The sequence below is a fragment of the Miniopterus schreibersii genome (assembly GCF_964146895.1).
Source record: "Miniopterus schreibersii genome assembly, chromosome: 6".
Taxonomy (NCBI): Eukaryota; Metazoa; Chordata; class Mammalia; order Chiroptera; family Miniopteridae; genus Miniopterus; species Miniopterus schreibersii.
In genome coordinates, this window is record NC_138107.1 from 30,978,448 (window position 1) to 30,995,752 (window position 17,305).

The window sequence follows — 17,305 nt, forward strand, 5'->3', positions numbered from 1 at the left end:
AAATACTGCCATTTGAGAAAACGTGGATGGACCTTGAGAATATGCTAAGCAAAATAAATCAGTCAGAAAAACCTAAGAACCATATGATTTCACTCATATGTGGGATATAAAACTGAAACTCATGGACACAGACAACAGCATTGTGGTTACCAGAGGGAAGGGGGATGGTGATACTAAAGGGAAAAGGGGGTCAAATATATGGTGACAGAAGATGATTTGACTTTGGTTGGTGGGCACACAAAGATCATGTATCATACAGATGTACACTTGAAACCTATATAATCTTATTAACCAATGCTATCCCATTAAATTTAATAAACATAGCCAACCTAAATAGGATCAAGGCTCTAGGTCTAGTCAACAATTTTTAGAAAATACAAGGGATGGAGGAGTATGGTAAACAACCCCATGCAAATGCAGTAACAAAAACTATACCATAGAAAACCATAAGATGGATTCCTAGCTTATTCAACACATCAAAAACAAAATAAAAAAGTAAAATAAAATAGATGGAAGGAGAACATGCAGATTAAGCGAGAGCTAGGAGGCATATCAAGAATTACAGACCTTATTTGGATATTTTTGAAGTAAAAAAATGTGCAAAATCATCAGGAAAATAGAAACATTGACTGGATATTTTATAATATGAAATATTCATTTTTAATTTTTAAAGATGCCTTTATGATGTTGTGATTATGTTAAAAAAGAAGACTTTAAAATAATCTGTGACAGGGTGGGGTGGAGATGGGGCTCTTTCGGGGGCATGAGTAAAACTCTAGAGGGAGAATTATTGGAAACATATTGGTAATTACCGATGCTGGGTGATGGGGGTATTCTGTCTAGCATTAGATGTTTGAAAATTCTGGGATAAGAAAGTTAAAAGTAAAACAATAACAATTTCCTACTTCACAGGATAATAGTCAAAAATTAATTATTATACTATTTATTAGCACAGAGGAATTTTAATTTATACCCAATTTTTTAAAAGCCTCAATCAGTTATAAAAAAGGCAAAAGGAAAAAATGTAGAAAATTCAGAGAAACAAAAAGCACAAAATAAGATGGACTATTTCAAATGTATTAATAGCTAAAAGCCATTTTGAAAATTTATATTAAAAAATAAAGAGCCCAAGAGAATAAAGCCAATTTGAAAAAGAAGAAAAAAGTACTCTACCAATTATGGAGACTATGAAACTCAAATTGTTAAGACAGTATGGAATTGCTGCAGGAAAAGACAAATAATACAGTGAAAGAGAACAGAGTGAAGAAACAGACACATATATCTTACTTAATATAACAAAGATGTCATTGTAAGTCGGTGAGAAAATGATGGATTTTTCCATAAAGGATAGGCTATTTAGGGAATTATCAATTTGGAAAAATACAATAAAATCAGATTCCATATCCCTATTTCATACCATATAAAAAATAAGCCCCAGGCCCTGGCCAGGTGGCCCCGTTGGTTGGAGCGTCATCCCGTACACCAGAAGGCTGTGGGTTCGCTTCTCCGTCAGGGCACATACCTAGGTTATGTGCGGGTTCAATCCCTGGGCAGAGAGCTTTTGGGAGGCAACTGATGGATGTATCTCTCGCATGTCCATGTTCCTCCCTCTCTCTCTCCCTTCCTTTCTCTAAAATCAGTAAATATATCCTTGGGTAAGGATTAAAAAAATAAAATAAAATAAACTCCAAGTGTATAAAGACCTGAAAGGGGTATAAAATAATGTAATAAAGTATAATATAATGGAATATAACTTAATATATACATTATAAATTCTGGGTAGGAAAGGATTTCTTTAACAAGACTTAAAAAGCACAAAATCAAAAAGGAGAATGACTGATTGTATTTTTTACCAAAGTTAAAGGAGATTCTATTTATAATACATATTACTGATAATTGAATCAATAAAATGGGTAACAACGGAAAAAGACCAATTACATATAAATAAACCCGGCAAAAGAAATGAACCAGCAATTCATAGAAGACAAAACTAAATGGTAAGTATATAAAAACAAAACCTCAAGAATTATTCATCAAATTTAATGTAAAATAATGAAATCCCATTCACATATCAGATTAACAAAAATTTTAAGAGGCTGCAATTCCAAGTGTCAATGAGGAGGCTGAACACTGACCAGCAAAAACCTACTTCTAGGTATATACCTATGTACAGAAACTCTCCCACATGTAAACAACGGACATAGACAAGAACATTTATAGCATAGTTGTTTATAAGAACAAAGTATTAGAAACAAATGTCCATCATAAGCAAAACTGATAAAAGAAAAATTATATATAATCACACAATTGACTACTATGAATCAAAATCAATTTTAGTCATAAATATTAACATGGGGATGAATCTCATAAACATAATGTTGAGGAAAGAAACCAAATCACATATCATATAAACATTATGATAATATTTATATAAACTTTAAGCACTTCCATAAATATATATATAACAAAATTATAAAAAAATGCACTGGAATGCTAAATAAAAAATTCAGAATGGTAGTTATGGGTTGAGGAGAAGTGGCGTTTTCATAATGGGCTACCTTGTGTTGGCAATAATTTGTTTCTTAATCTGGGTAGTGGGTTTTGTATTATATTATTATACTACAGAATGCTTATATAATACTTTTTAACTATTAAAATTAATTTAAAGTTATTAAAATTAAATTAATAATAAAATATTAAATATATTGTTACTTTAATAAAATTAATTAATTAAAATATAAATACATTCATTGAGTTTCTTAAAAGTGTCAGGAAATGCTAAACTAGAAAGAAATATTATGTTGAATAAGAACGACAGTTCTTAGCTTTATAGACCTTGAAATCTATCTGGGAAGATAAACACTAAACAAACAGTTTCCAGCATTCTAGACAACTTGCCATTCGCAAACATGTGATTCTTTATGAATTTCTGCTTTCTCTTGACCTTCCTTCTACCATGTAGGTCTCCATGACTACAAAGTCCCCCTGATGTCCCTCCCCCGCAGTATTGATCCTGCCTTCCTCTCTCAGATCACTATGCTCTCCTCTTTTAACCTCTGAATTGCAATTACTAGTTTACCTTTCTGTCCCTGCCAACAGTCTCTGAGGGCTTCTTTCAAAAGGAGCTATTTCTATCTATTCATCATTGTGGCACATAATAAATCTTAAAAAACTATGTTGACATGTGAAAAGTGAAATAGTAAGGCAATTATGTAGATTATACAAGGTTAAAGTGAAAGCAATAAACAAAATCCTTTGCTTCAAAAATTAAAACATTGCACAAAAATTTATTTTAACATAGCAAATATAAATTCAATGATGTCGTTAAACCACCAAGGTAGCACAGTATGCAAAGTAGTAATCAAATTTATAGTAAAAAATGGTATAACAAGATATCGAAACTTACACATCTAAATGACACACCATAAGAACTTCTCTTTGAGTTTTAGATGTGTAAGTTTCGATGTCTTGTTATACCATTTTTAAGGTTTTTTAAGCTATAACAATAAAACCACCTTATTTTTTATCCTATTCTCCTTTTGGAGTTTTCTTTGTCGAAATATTGACTTCTCTCAGTGCATGGAACTTCTTTATATGCTATCAAAATAAGTAGATACACTTAATGGAGACTCTGGGAAATTCTGATGAAAACATTCCTATTCAAGAACTTTTTTTCTATATCTGATTCATGCAGAATTTTGTTCATTATTGACCAATTGCCTGGAAAAAATATTTTTCTTTATATCAGAAAGAAAAAACACTCTTATTTTTTATGGTAGTGTTTTCCCTGAGTTGACATACCTTAAGAACTTCTCTTAGAGTTTTAGATGTGTAAGTTTTGATATCTTGTTACACCATTTTTTACTATAAATTTGATTACTACTTCGCATACTGTGCTACCTTGGTGTAACCTAACTTTTTTTCAAACTACTCCCAATGCTTGTGTCTTACTAATTTTCAGAAAATCTATTAAGTACTTATACTGGAATCCCTGTGATTAAAACTTTCCCAATATGCTATTAATCTATGTTCACTTGTATGTGACAGCAACCTAAAATTGAGATGACAGTCGGTATTATAGGTATTTGGCCAGAAACATTATAAAAGATACATTCTCTGCTGCCCTACGACTGAGTTTTTTTTCAAGGTTTTCTACACCAAAATAATCTCCAATCACATACACATTTAAGAAGACAGTAAATCAAATACCTTAAAATCATTAAAACACAGATAATTTAATTTTCCATTATCCTACCAGTAACTGGGACCTGCCTTTTGCCTTAAGACTTCCTCTCACAAAGGTACATCCTATCCTCTTACCAGGCCCTCTATGGCTTTTATTAGATTACCTCATCAACACAGAGAGAAAAAGACAGCAATTCGGCACATGTAATTCAAAAGAATTTCTCCAAAACTTCTTTGAGTTAACATCATAAGTTTCTTTGATTTCTACCTTAAAAGAAAATTGGATTTTAAATTTAACTCCACAAGCACATCTTTTGGAGTATTCCAATACTATTAGTATAGAAAATGGAACATCACTACATTTATCTGTCTCAAAAATCACCCTAAGATGCCCACTATCTCCACTATTATTTCATATTGAACTGGTATTACTGGGCAATGCATTCAAACACAACAAAATGAGTAGAGGGATGAGAATTAGGAAAAATAAAGAAATAAAACTATTATTATTTGCAATTGACAAGATAATATTCTTGGAAAACTTGAGTGAATCTATAATAAAATTAACACATACATACATTCTATGGTGTAACAGGGTATAATTTTAACATATAAAAACCAATAGTCTCATGCTCACTTTGATAGCACATATACTAAAATTGGAAGGATACAGAGAAGATTAGCATGGCTCCTGCACAAGGATGACATGCATATTTGTGAAGTGTCCCATATTTTTATATGTAATACCCTCAACAACAAAGATAAATAAATAAACCAATAGTCTCATATAAACAATAACCAGTGAGAAGACATAATGGAAGAAAAATTTCTTTACAACAACAACAAAAAATAGAATACTTAGGCATTAACTTAAGAAGAAATGTGTAAAATCTCCATGAGGAAAACTTGAAAGTACAGTTGAAAGACACAAAAACAGATTTAAATAAATTAAAAGAAACTCTTCACTTTTAGAAAAAATGATCCAACATAAAAGAGTTGTGTCCCCAAGTTATAATATAAAGTAAATAGGATCTAATAAAATCCAACAAGTAGAAAAGATTGAGGAAGAACTCTATAAATTATTATGAAGCAATTTCCAAGATACATCCTAATTTAGAAAAAAGCTATATAGTCAATAATATTGTAATAACTATGTATGGTGCCAGGTGGGTACTAAATTTATCACTTTGTAAATTGCATAAATTCTAACCACTAGGCTGTACAACTGAAAATAATTTAAAATAATACTGAATGTTAACTATAATTTAAAAAAAGAAAAAGGATCCAAGAGCTGTCTTAATAGAATACCACTCACCATGTTTGGGAACAATATGAATATCAAAAAGAATACTGTAGGTCATAGATTACAACATAGCGAACAAAGGAGAACCCATAAGTCCATAGTGGTATGCACAGGAAGGCAGAAGGGCATGAAAAGTAGCTCTTTACAAAAGAATGCCAGCTAACGAGTGTAGAAATACAACAGCATTAGCACTTGCCATTTTTTCAAACACAAATAATTCATTTAGGCAAAAATTATCAATGGATAGAAAAACTACTAAATGAAAAGTTATTGGGCATAGATATTCACACAGACCTCCCAAAGTATTCCCATAGATTACATATTAATTTCAAAGTGTAAAAGATTCCTTTACAATGTGGAGATCTGGGGACACATCATAACCAAGTGACCAAAGTCAGCACTAGCAATAATGGGACAAACCAACAGTCTACACTTCCTGGTGTGAAGTTGTGGAAAATATACCTATGCAGTATTTCTGCCAAACATTTTTAACATGATTTTTGTGACCCATTTTATGAAAAACAGTAAAATGTTATGAGTGGTAAGTACAAATATGAATGTTTACTTAGAATGAGGAAGAGGTCATGTCTAAGTATCACTTTTAAGAGCTAATACCACAAACAGAATAACAGAAAATATAAATTTATTAAACAACTGCCTAAGACATACTTATAGTTTTTTGACTATAACTTCTTTTTTTATAGCAAAACTTATATATTCAAATGGACAAAAAAATAGTATCATTTACAGTATCTTAACATAAATTGCCTTTGAATGAGAGCTTCCTTTCCAGTACTTGGAAGTCTACAAGTTGTAGCTAGAAAATTTACTACTGTGGAAAATGAAGATTGCTTGAATTGAATGGTGGGGAGGGAGAGGGCCTGTAGTCTTTCTTTTTGCTGAATTGATGTAATGCTGTCCTTCAGGTGGCTGAGGGAGTTTCATATTTTCTTTAGACATCTGGCAGGACAACTTTTATACTATATGAATTCTGCCATTTTACTAGCACTGATATGGCTCTTGGGTCCACCACTCCATTAGAACTATTAACTCCATTCATATTAATTTTTCTTAAAAATCTTACAAAGGGGGGAGGTGCTTCTGGGTATTCAGGTCCACGTTCTATTTTAAGGCTGTATGTTCAGTTTTCATGAATTGTCCAAGGCCATGGTGGCTGTCACCTTGCATTGCTGTTGCTCCTTGACTATAATCTCTTGGTCAAATTTTCATGAAACATTGATTTTAAAATATTCTTATACAGCCAATAGAAAAGTAATTCAGTCTTTCATCAAGCACTGCTAATCAAAATTTATAGAAACCAACTTCTCAGAAACTTTCTGCTTGTTATTGGTAATATCATAAAATTTTAGGATTGTTGCCAATTTGGAAAAAAAAAATCTCTACCAAATTTCTTTCATATGTGAATTGTAAGGTTCAGGTATTATTGAGTATACTTTGGGTAGGAGAGAACTTCTATTTTGACTGAGAATTAATAAAAGCCAAACCCTCAGCCACAATTTTGTGCAATGATTATTAAAATAATTGTCCACAATGTTTCCATATATTCCAAACTTCATTTCTCCTTCATATCCTCATAGTTCTGGGATTAGGAATTGTTGGCACTTTTGTGTAAAATGCTGGGTGAATTGTTGCAAGAAATGGTAGGTTTTCTGGAAGCAAACCCTATGCAAGATAGCTAATAGTAATATGACTATCCATGGAATTGACTGTGAACCACATAAATACATTTTCCTGAACCCTAAACTCCACAGCTACTCTAGGTAGGGGAAATATGATGGGAGGAAAAGTTGCAATAGAAAATGACAATAGTTTTAACTGATGGCAATAAAAATATCTTACTTTTGCAAATTTTTCTAAAGCATATAACCACGTGAACATATTACTAGGGATTAATCTTCATTAGTTTCATGGTTAACCCATTTCTGGCCATTCCTGCTATACAAGGTTGTCCTTTCCAAGTCTTTAGTAGAATCTACTGAGAAGTCAGGAATATAGGGACCACGCTTTGTGGCCTTTTCCACCCATCCCATGCCATACACATCTGAGTAAGAGTTAATAGGAAATATATTTTTACTCTGTTAGTGAATCTTCATTTAAGTTTGCCCATAGACAGAGGTAGGGGTGAGTAATAAGCAAGCTTTTTTGGGTACTTAGTGGTTATACGTCCTAACCGAACATTGTTCGGAAACTTATAATCACAGAATCACTTGAGTGACCCATAATTGTACAGAAAAATATTTCAAGGAACATTTTCAAAAGTAATAAAGGTTCAGTGTTCAACTGAAAATGTATTAGATGAAAGGGATGAATTATAATCTCAAAGAAAAATAGGAGGGATTAAATATAATGTCCGCAAAGGTATAACACTGTAAAATCCAACAGAAGTATTTGTAAAAATAAGGGTAAGTACTACTCTGTGCAGTTTTCCTCCTCCTAGGGAAGACGTTATTTATGTAGAAAATCTGATGGGATGCTTCCTTTATGAGGGAGGTGGCAGGTGGCTGTCTGTTGAAGTGTGAAAAACAAGTTGAATCATTTGGATGTAATTTGAAAAAATTAATCAAATGGCAAAAATACAAATGAGGAAAATTTTCCCTTTGGAAATTTTTCTATGCAGAAATTTAGGAAGATATCAGAACTAGGGGAGAAAATAAACTATGTATCTAAGAATACCTGCCAACAAAAAAAGATGGATTATTCTGTAATGTAGGCAACAAACAGTTCTTATCTTTCAAAATACAGTGGTACCTCGGTTTTCGAATGTAATCCATTCCGGAAGACCGAGTTCTGAAATGCTCGAAAACCGAAGCATTTACTTCCAGGTAAATGCTTTACAGCGTTCGTAAACCGAAGTGTTCATCAAAGGAGACGTTCGAAAACCGAGGTACCACTGTACATTCAATATAATTCCCTTTTCCTGTGATTTAAAAAATTATTTACGCACAGGTCTTCTGAAGTACAACGCATGCAATATATTCTCCTATTGCAGCCAAAAGAAACTGACGAAGATCGATTTTTCACTTGACTTTTGTAGAATCTGATAAATAAGCCTTTTTTGATTTTTGATTTTTATTTTTTATTGTTCACAGTTTTACATATGCCCATTTCCCCCCACTCTGTCCCTTCCAAACAGCCCCACCCCACCCCAGGCCTTTACCACACGACTGTCTGTCCATGGGCTATGCATATGTGCATATAAGTTCTCCTGTTAATTTCCATCCCCACACCCCACTCCCCTTTGGTTTTGTTTTAATGCAGGAAGCATATTTGTGTGTGTGTGTGGTTGTGTGTGTGTGTGTCTGTGTGTGTGTGTGTGTGTGTGTGTGTGCTTTCATACCAATATATTGAGAATCTGAAAACTTGTTTTATTTCTACTTTTGTCCCCAAGTAGTTCTCTCGCTTTAGGAAAATTAGTTAAACTGAGCCTCAGTTTTCTTATCTGTGCAATAAGAATTAGAATATACAATATCTAAGATTTCTTTACATTCCAACATTCTGAGTTCCTGTGTGTCTGACCAAATATTAGTATTCTTTTTACTCAGGGAAATGTATAAAATCTAATTTAGGCTACTGAAAAATAAAAATAATAGAACAAGATTGATTAAGATTACTGATCTAATAACTAAAGTAACTAGTTAGAGAGTATTAATGGCCCTAAGATTATTTTAGCCTTTTGCCTAAGGCTGTCATAGCCTATCTGCTGACAAATTTATATACCCAGCATGAATTTATTTGAGCTTCAACTTGTATAAGAAGCAGCCGACTACACCAACATTACTTGTATGTTTCTCAGATATTCAAATTTAGGCCCTATAAAGCCAAACCCTTGACCCCGCTTCTTTCCATCTCACCTTGGAAATAAGGCGTTCTACTCTACCTCCGTCTGCGGCCTTCCTGCCCCCCAGTACAGCAGATCCATTAAGAAACTTTAGCACAAGCATCCTACTCACACGACTGCATTTTCTCACTTGGGCTTTTGTAATAAACAGTTTAGGGGCTTCCTTGCTTCAACTTTTATCCCTTTATTTAATTCTCTCAGCATTCAAAGTATACAATAATGATGTCATTGTTATAAAAGTGACATAAGGACATAAGTTATTCAAGGAATACAGAAAGGTGCAAAGAATGATGTAAAAAGTCTCAAATCTCGCCATTTGGAAATATTAGATGAATATTACTATAAATATATCTTTATAAATTTCTTCAGATAAGTGGATAAACAGAAATTATTTTTAAAAAGAGACACTAATATAATTATATTTTTCTATTTTTAAAAGTCTAAATTGATTAGTCATGCTTTTTTGGATTATCTATTTTAAACATTGTCTACTGACTTCCTGGCATGCTAATTGAGGATTTAGCTCACTATACTTCCCTAACTCCCTTCTTTCCCTCCTGCCACAGTAATTATTTAACTACTGAGTTCCTCTTTTAGCTACTTTTGTATCCCCAATAATATATACAGGGTGGGGCAAAAGTAGGTTTACAGTTGTATGTGAAACAGTTTATTCTTGTATTATTTATTTATTAAGTATTGTATTATTTTTCATACAAACATCTGTAAACCTCGTTCCCCCCATCCTGTATTTTCCCTTTATTTCTGCTCCAGTAATAACAAACAAACTTCACTCCCTGCCCTTTAAGGTGAGGTGCTCAGTCCTTTGCCCCTTCCAGTCCTTTACTCTTGCAAGCTTTGTTTTTACTTTCATATTGGCAAGACTGAAAAACAAAATGCCTTCTGTTCTATAACCACAGTGAAATTTTCCATAAGTTTTGCCTCTGTTTAGATTTAAAAGTTGAAAAATCAACAAGCATCGCTTCACCTTATCATAACTATGTCAGTGTGATTACATATCTTCAAAATTTCTAATTGCCTTTCTTATCTTTAGCCGATCCTTAGGTTCATTCTTCTAGTTTCAAGGAGACTATCATATCTATGGAATGCCCTCCCTCCCCCCGTCCACCATACACACACTTTTTTTTTTATCGCGTACTTATTTCTGGGCCTTACTTCGGGCCTGACTTTGCTGCGCAGAGGTCGTCTTAGGCCTTCCCTTCATTACTGTCGCAGGTTAGATGGTTTCCTGCACCTTATGCCTTTCTCATTCTTAGTTACCTTTTTGTTTTGTTTTTCCTAAGCTCGTGTAAGGAAGGATGCCTTGGAGATAAATTATCTGAGTCCTTAGATATTTGATAATACTTTTATTCTACAATCATACTGGCTTAATAATTTGGCTAGATAAGGACATTTAGGTTCAATACCAGTTTTCACTAGTTTTGAAGCAATCACATGTCAGCGATCAGGGCTGCTCTTTTTTCTCTAAAAACTTCTCCTTTAACCTCAGTATTCTCATACCTCTCACTATCATATTGAGGAACAGATGTTTGTTTCACTTGTGCTGAACATTTCCTGCGTCTTCTCAATCTGAGCACCTGTATATATTCTCAGCTGTGGGATGTTCCTGCCCATTTTTTCTTTGAGACTGTTCTCCTCCCTAGATTCTTTGTTTCCCATAGCCATATATTAATTGTCTAAGTGTTCTTTCTTGCTGTTTCACTGTTCCTATTCTTGTTATATTCATATAACATCCTCTAGCATACCTCTAGTATAATAATTAGAATATTTAAAGGTTGCTTTCCATTTCTCAAATTAACTTTCTTTCTCTAGGGCATTTTATCACATTTATCTTGGTCTCATTCTTTAACTATTTTCCCTTAACAGGAAGATAATCCATAGTTGTGCATTGTTTTAGAATAATGAAAAAGTATACTGGAAATTATGTGTAAGTGGTTTCCTTAAAGGTAAATGGGTAGTGAGCTGGCCTTTAAGCTGAAGAATCCTTAAATGAGGAGAGAGAGTACATTTTATGCAATGTATTAACACCTTTACTTTGGATCTCCCAGACTATTTAATTTTTTTTGGAAAAGAACTGTCTCGTTTAGTTTTGATTTGGTTTTTGGGCTAAGAGTGGGTGAGGAATATGGAGTGACTGTTTTATATTTACATTTTGAGTTATTTCATTTTATTTTTTATTGGCTGTTATACCTGGCTTCCCCATGCCCAGGGCCCTTCATACACTTTTGCCCCCTCTCTACATTTTGGACTTTGACAAACTTACTGAACTCTTTTTGCCAACAACAGGGCTTGCCTTGTTTATTTGACTTTTGTTATATTTTTATTATCTTGTTAATCCAGCCTTGGAAGAGAGAGTTGATCAACACATGTATTCAGTCTGTCATCCCAAAACACTATCAGAATCTACATTCTGTTTGTTGTTGTTGGTTTTTTTAAAGTCCTCGTTAGAGGATATTTTTTCCATTTCTTTTCAGAGAGCATAGAAGGGAAAGAGAGAGGGGGAGAGAGAGAGATAAACAACCATGTGAAAGAGACACATCAACTGGTTCCCTCCTGCATGTGCCAGACCGAACAGGACCAGGAATCGAGCCTGCAACCGAGGCATGTGCCCTTGGGCCAAATCAAACCCGGGACCCTTTAGTCGCAGGCAGATGCTCTAACCACTGAGAAAAATTGCTAGGGCTGTTTGGTTGTTTTTTTGTTTTAAACTAACTTCATTTTACTTGACATTAAGACACTGAAGTTAAACATTTTAAAGTTTATGACATATATATTATGTTTGGTAACCATATTTCTCACTGTTATTTTTAGTTCTATATCTTAATGGATTTAATGTTTATCACTGTTTTTTTTTTTTAGGAGAACATTCCTGAGTTCTAAATTTTGATCTCCTCTTGTTGTATGAATTTTATTTCAAGGAGTTTATCAAAAATACTTTATAAGTGCTATGTTCCCTGAGCTCTTTCATGCTAGAGAAGACTGTGCACCTACCTTCTTTCAGCTTGAAGAACCACTTGGCTGGTTATAGAACACTGGGGTCACACTTTCTTACAATGCTGTGACATCACTGTCTTTTAGCATTCAACGTGCAGGAGTCACCATTTACCATGGTGTCATAATCCACTTCATGACTGGCTGGATTCCATCACTGAGTCATTTTTCCCAACTCAAGAAAGTTAATGCATGCTACAATCCTTTTATTCTTCCATATTTGAGAATATCTATTTGTGGTCCTTATACAGGAATGGAATCTTGGCTCTGCGTAATGTTTTTGGACCACATTTCTTTTCCTTTGGAGCTTGGTAGACATTGTTCTATTGTCCTCTAGCTGGAATGTTACTCTGGAGAGGACTGAGGCCAGCCTACTTTTGTTCTCAAAAAAGTCTCTTAGACTATTTGTCTCTGGATGCCTGGAGAATATTTTTTTTCTTATTCTCAAAATTCAATAAGAAGAATATGATTTTGACTTAACACTTGAATATATTTGTCTTGGAGTATGATATGAACTTTTGAGTTATAGTCTCTTATTCTTGCATTTCAGGATTTTTTTTCTATTAGAATACTCTTTCTGATTCATTCATTGAATTCTTCAATTCAGGAATAATTGTATAATGTCATCTTTGCCACGCCTCATAGCTATTATCTTCTTTTTCCATTAATCATTTTATCTTTTCCCTTTGGTTTTATTGTGCTTATCTCAAGCTTTTCTTTTGTGCAAATAATTCATTTGCAGCCATGTCCATTTGATTCCTTTTGGTCTGCAATTTATTAGTTCTGTAATGGTGTTATTTTAGTTTCAATTTGTTTCTTACATTTTCAATTACCATTTTTATTTCACTCTGCATTGTTATCATCTTACATTTAAGCTCTTATTTTATTTGATTCATGTTCTGAATAAACTTTTCTATAGTACAAAACACTGGTGAGATGTTTTCATGTGTCCTTTAGATTCTGGTTGCTTTAGAGTTTCTTTCATACTTATTTTTTGTCCTGTTTGCATAGTTTCCGTGTCATTACATTTTTGTCTTGTTCATATTTCCAGTGAATCCAGTATGTAGACTTTTAGTTCTGATATTGTCTGGGTGACTTCTCCTTAAGCCCCTTTCCATAGGCTCTGAGTCTGAGAGTCTTTCCCTAGAAGACACAGCTTGCAAGCTGGTTATTGAATTCTACTCTCTTGTTGGTAGCCTGAGGGTTTTGGTGCACATATTTTGGGAGATGGGTAGGAGTAGGGACAGAGCTAAGCTGAGACTGCATATAGCCTAGTTCTTTAAATATTCTATATTCTTATTAGCTTTTTCGGTTTGATCTATGTTTCTTATTGACGTTTTAACATCTACGATAGTTCTGGATCTGTCGATTTTACTTTGTAATCCTGTCAGTTTGTTCTGTCTGATGCAATGTTGTATTACTAAGTACAATTTCTTTTTATTGTCTTGGGAATCATTATCTTTTGCAATACACTTTACTCTAAGATCGACTTGGTTTTTCAAAACTTTATGTTCACATTTTCTTTTGGGTTTGGTGTTAGTTGCCTTTTCTAATGGGTATATAGATGAATTTATGTTATTCCATCTGATTATGTTTTTTAATGGGTGAGTTTTATCTATTCATGTTCACTTTCACTGAGCATTTAGGATTATTTTTTGCCACCTTCTTTTGTGTTTTCTCTTAGCATACTTTCTTTGTTTGCTTGCTTTTTTCTCCCTGTAATCCTACTTTCTGTTGAATTGATAATAGGTTCTGTATTTTTCTTTTTCTCCCTTTCTTCTCCCCTCTTCTTCCTTCCCTTCCTCCTCCAAATCCCTGAAATCCCCATCTTCCTTTTGATTCATCTATTGATTTGGGAGATATTAAGGTTATTTCTATTTCTATATTGGTTACCTAAGGTTTGCTTTTTTCCCTCTTTTATGTATAGCAAACACACAGAAACGAGCATTTGTATAAGTGTACACATTAGTGAATTTTCACCAGGTAAATATACCTGTGTAACAACAATTCAGATCAAGAATAGAACAGTACCAGTACCCCAAGGCCCCACTCATGCCTCCTCCTGGTCTCTCCCCTTCCCTTCCTAAGGTTAACCACTGTTGTCTTCCTTACCATACATTAGTTTTGCCTGTTTTGAACTTCACTTAAATGAAATAATAAAATGTTAGCTCTTTGTGTATGACTCCTATTGCTCAATGCTATGTTGCTAGACCTAACTATGAGGATGGATGCCCCTTATCAGATATATGGTTTGCAAATATTTTCTACCACTCAGTAGGTTGCTTTTTCATTTTGTTGATGATTTTCTTTCCTGTGCAGAAGCTTTTTAGTTTGACATAGTTCTTCCACTGTTTATTTTTGCTTTTGGAGTCATATCCAAAAATTCATCACCAAGACTGATGTCAAGGAGCTTACCACCTATATTATAGTTTATTTATAATTAATTAGTTAAACTTATTTATGGCTTGTTTGTTAACAACTTTAAAATATTTTTGTTGAAATTTAACACATAGAATCTAATTTATCTATATATGGAAATGTAAAGGACTAAGACTAGATAAGTCAATATTCAAGAATAACAAAATTGGAGGTCTTACTCTAAGAGTTATCAAGATATTTTGCAAAGCTACATAGTTAAGACAGTCTAGTATTAGCACAAGAACAGACAAATAGACACATGCAATGGAATGGAAACATATGATTCTTTACTTTATGATAAAATATAAATAAATAAGGAAAGAAATGTTTCTTTTAATAATGATGGTAGGTCAATAGGGTACGCATATAGGAAAAAGTAATCTTAATAGTCTACTTCACATAACACACAAAAATCAATTCTGGGCCAGGTGGGAGGTGTATGTATATGTGAAGTAAAAGATAACAAAGAATATCTTTATGACTTTGGGATAGGCAAATAATTTTTTTTAAAGAAAAATAACGATGAGGCATAATTAAAGAGAATATAATTAAGAATCCCTGTTCATCAAAAGACACTAGTAAAAGAGTAAAAGAGAAAGCTGCAAACTGGAGAAGATACTTTCAATGTCTTATATGATAAAAAAATTATTATCCATAATATGTAAAATGTTCCTATGAACTAATATAAAAATAGACAACCCATACAGAAATGGCCTTGAACATTGATAAAGTAATTCATGAAGGGAATAGATAGACAGATGATAAGCAATAAACATCATTATTAATCAGGGAATTGAAAATTGTGTACATGCACACTCGTCAGAGTAGGTAAGATCTAAAGGAACCAGTAGAACCACACAGAGGTGAGGGTGTGGAACAAGTGGAGCTTTCATGTGGTACACATGGGAATATAAATTGGCACAACCACTTCAGAAAACTGTTAGGTAGTAATTACTAAAGCTAAACATATGCATAGCCTCCAACACAGCAATTCCAGTATTTCACTCCTACATATATACCCAACATAGCTGAGAATGAAAGTAGAAACAAGAATGTTCAAAACAACTCGGCCAGCGTGGCTCAGTGGTTGGGTGTCCACCCATGAACCAGGAGGCCACAGTTTGATTCCTGGTCAGGGCACATGCCTGGGCACATACCCAATTGACCTACCAGCATAATTAAAAGAAACATTTCTTTTCTTATTTATTTATATTTTATCATAAAATAATCATAAGTTTCTATTTCATGTGTTTATTTGTCTGTTCTTGTGCTAATACCAGACTGTCTTAACTATGTAGCTTTCAAAAATATCTTGGTTGGATCTCCAGTAGGGGGTGTGGGGGAGGTAGCAGATAGAAGATTCTCTCATCATTTATGCTGCTATATCTCCCTCTCCCTTCCTCTCTCTGAAATCAATAAACACATTTTTTTTAAAAGAATATTCAAAACAGTATTTATCATAATCACCAAACACTGTAAACAATCTAAATGGCCATCAAGAGTAGAATGGATGAATAAATCGTGGTGTATTCATACAATGGGGTACTACACAAAGCAAAACAAAAACCCAAGCTCTTAGGTAAAGTAACGAGGAGGCGGAGGGGAGATGGAGGCCCTGTGAGAAGCAGCAGAGGCCCCCGCTCCCAGCCACAGACTCGATTTACCCCTAAAATCCTATGTAGCCAGCTTGGCAAAACCAGAGAAACATACCTGAGTGGACGGAGTGCGAGTGGGGAGCACTGAAGACACATCCCGGAGTCCGGTAAGGTGGGGCCGTAGAAAGGGGGAGTCCCCCCTGAAGCCCATGCTGGGCCCTGAGCCCCGAGGTTGGAGGCTGCAAAGCTCCCCCCCTCAGGAGTGCGGACGGATCCCACACCCGGAGCGACGAGAGGGGAAGGAGCACCCCGCACAGGGCAGAGGGACCCCGGGGAGCAGTGAGTCCGGGAGGGATCAGCGCCTTCCTAGGAAACAAGGCCTCTAATGGCGGACGGCGCCTTCCTAGGAAACAAAGCTTCTAGTGGCGGCCGTGACCAGCGTCTAATGCTCAGGGTGCCGACCATAGGAAAGGCTGTCCCAAGGTCTGTGGCACCCGAGTGGTGAGGGACCAGAGGGCTGCGCTGAGCAGCCGCACACGGGGCCCCTCTGCCTCCCTGTGGGGCACTGTGTTGAGCCCCAGAAGGCGCTGAATCTGCGCAGTGCAGGGGAGGGGAGGAGCCCTCCCGCCCTGAGCTCCTGGTGCCGAGAGGCTGGGATCCGTGACCAGCCCTGAGGGGCGTCCTGGTGGCGTGTGAAGCTGCCCCAGCTTTGCTGACATCAATGGTGCCGGGAGCTGCATGGAGCTGACTTTGGGTCCCCTCCCCTGGGGGCCTTGGCCCGCGGGACCTTTCGAGGCGGACTCACTGCCTGTGTGTGGCTTTGTGCGTTTTTGTGTTCTGATTGTGGAACTGGCTTCCGCCTTCCCGGCGTGCACTGCGAGGACAGACCGGCGGAGGCTGGGACTGGGGTCTGCACAGTGGACAGTCTGAGGGGCG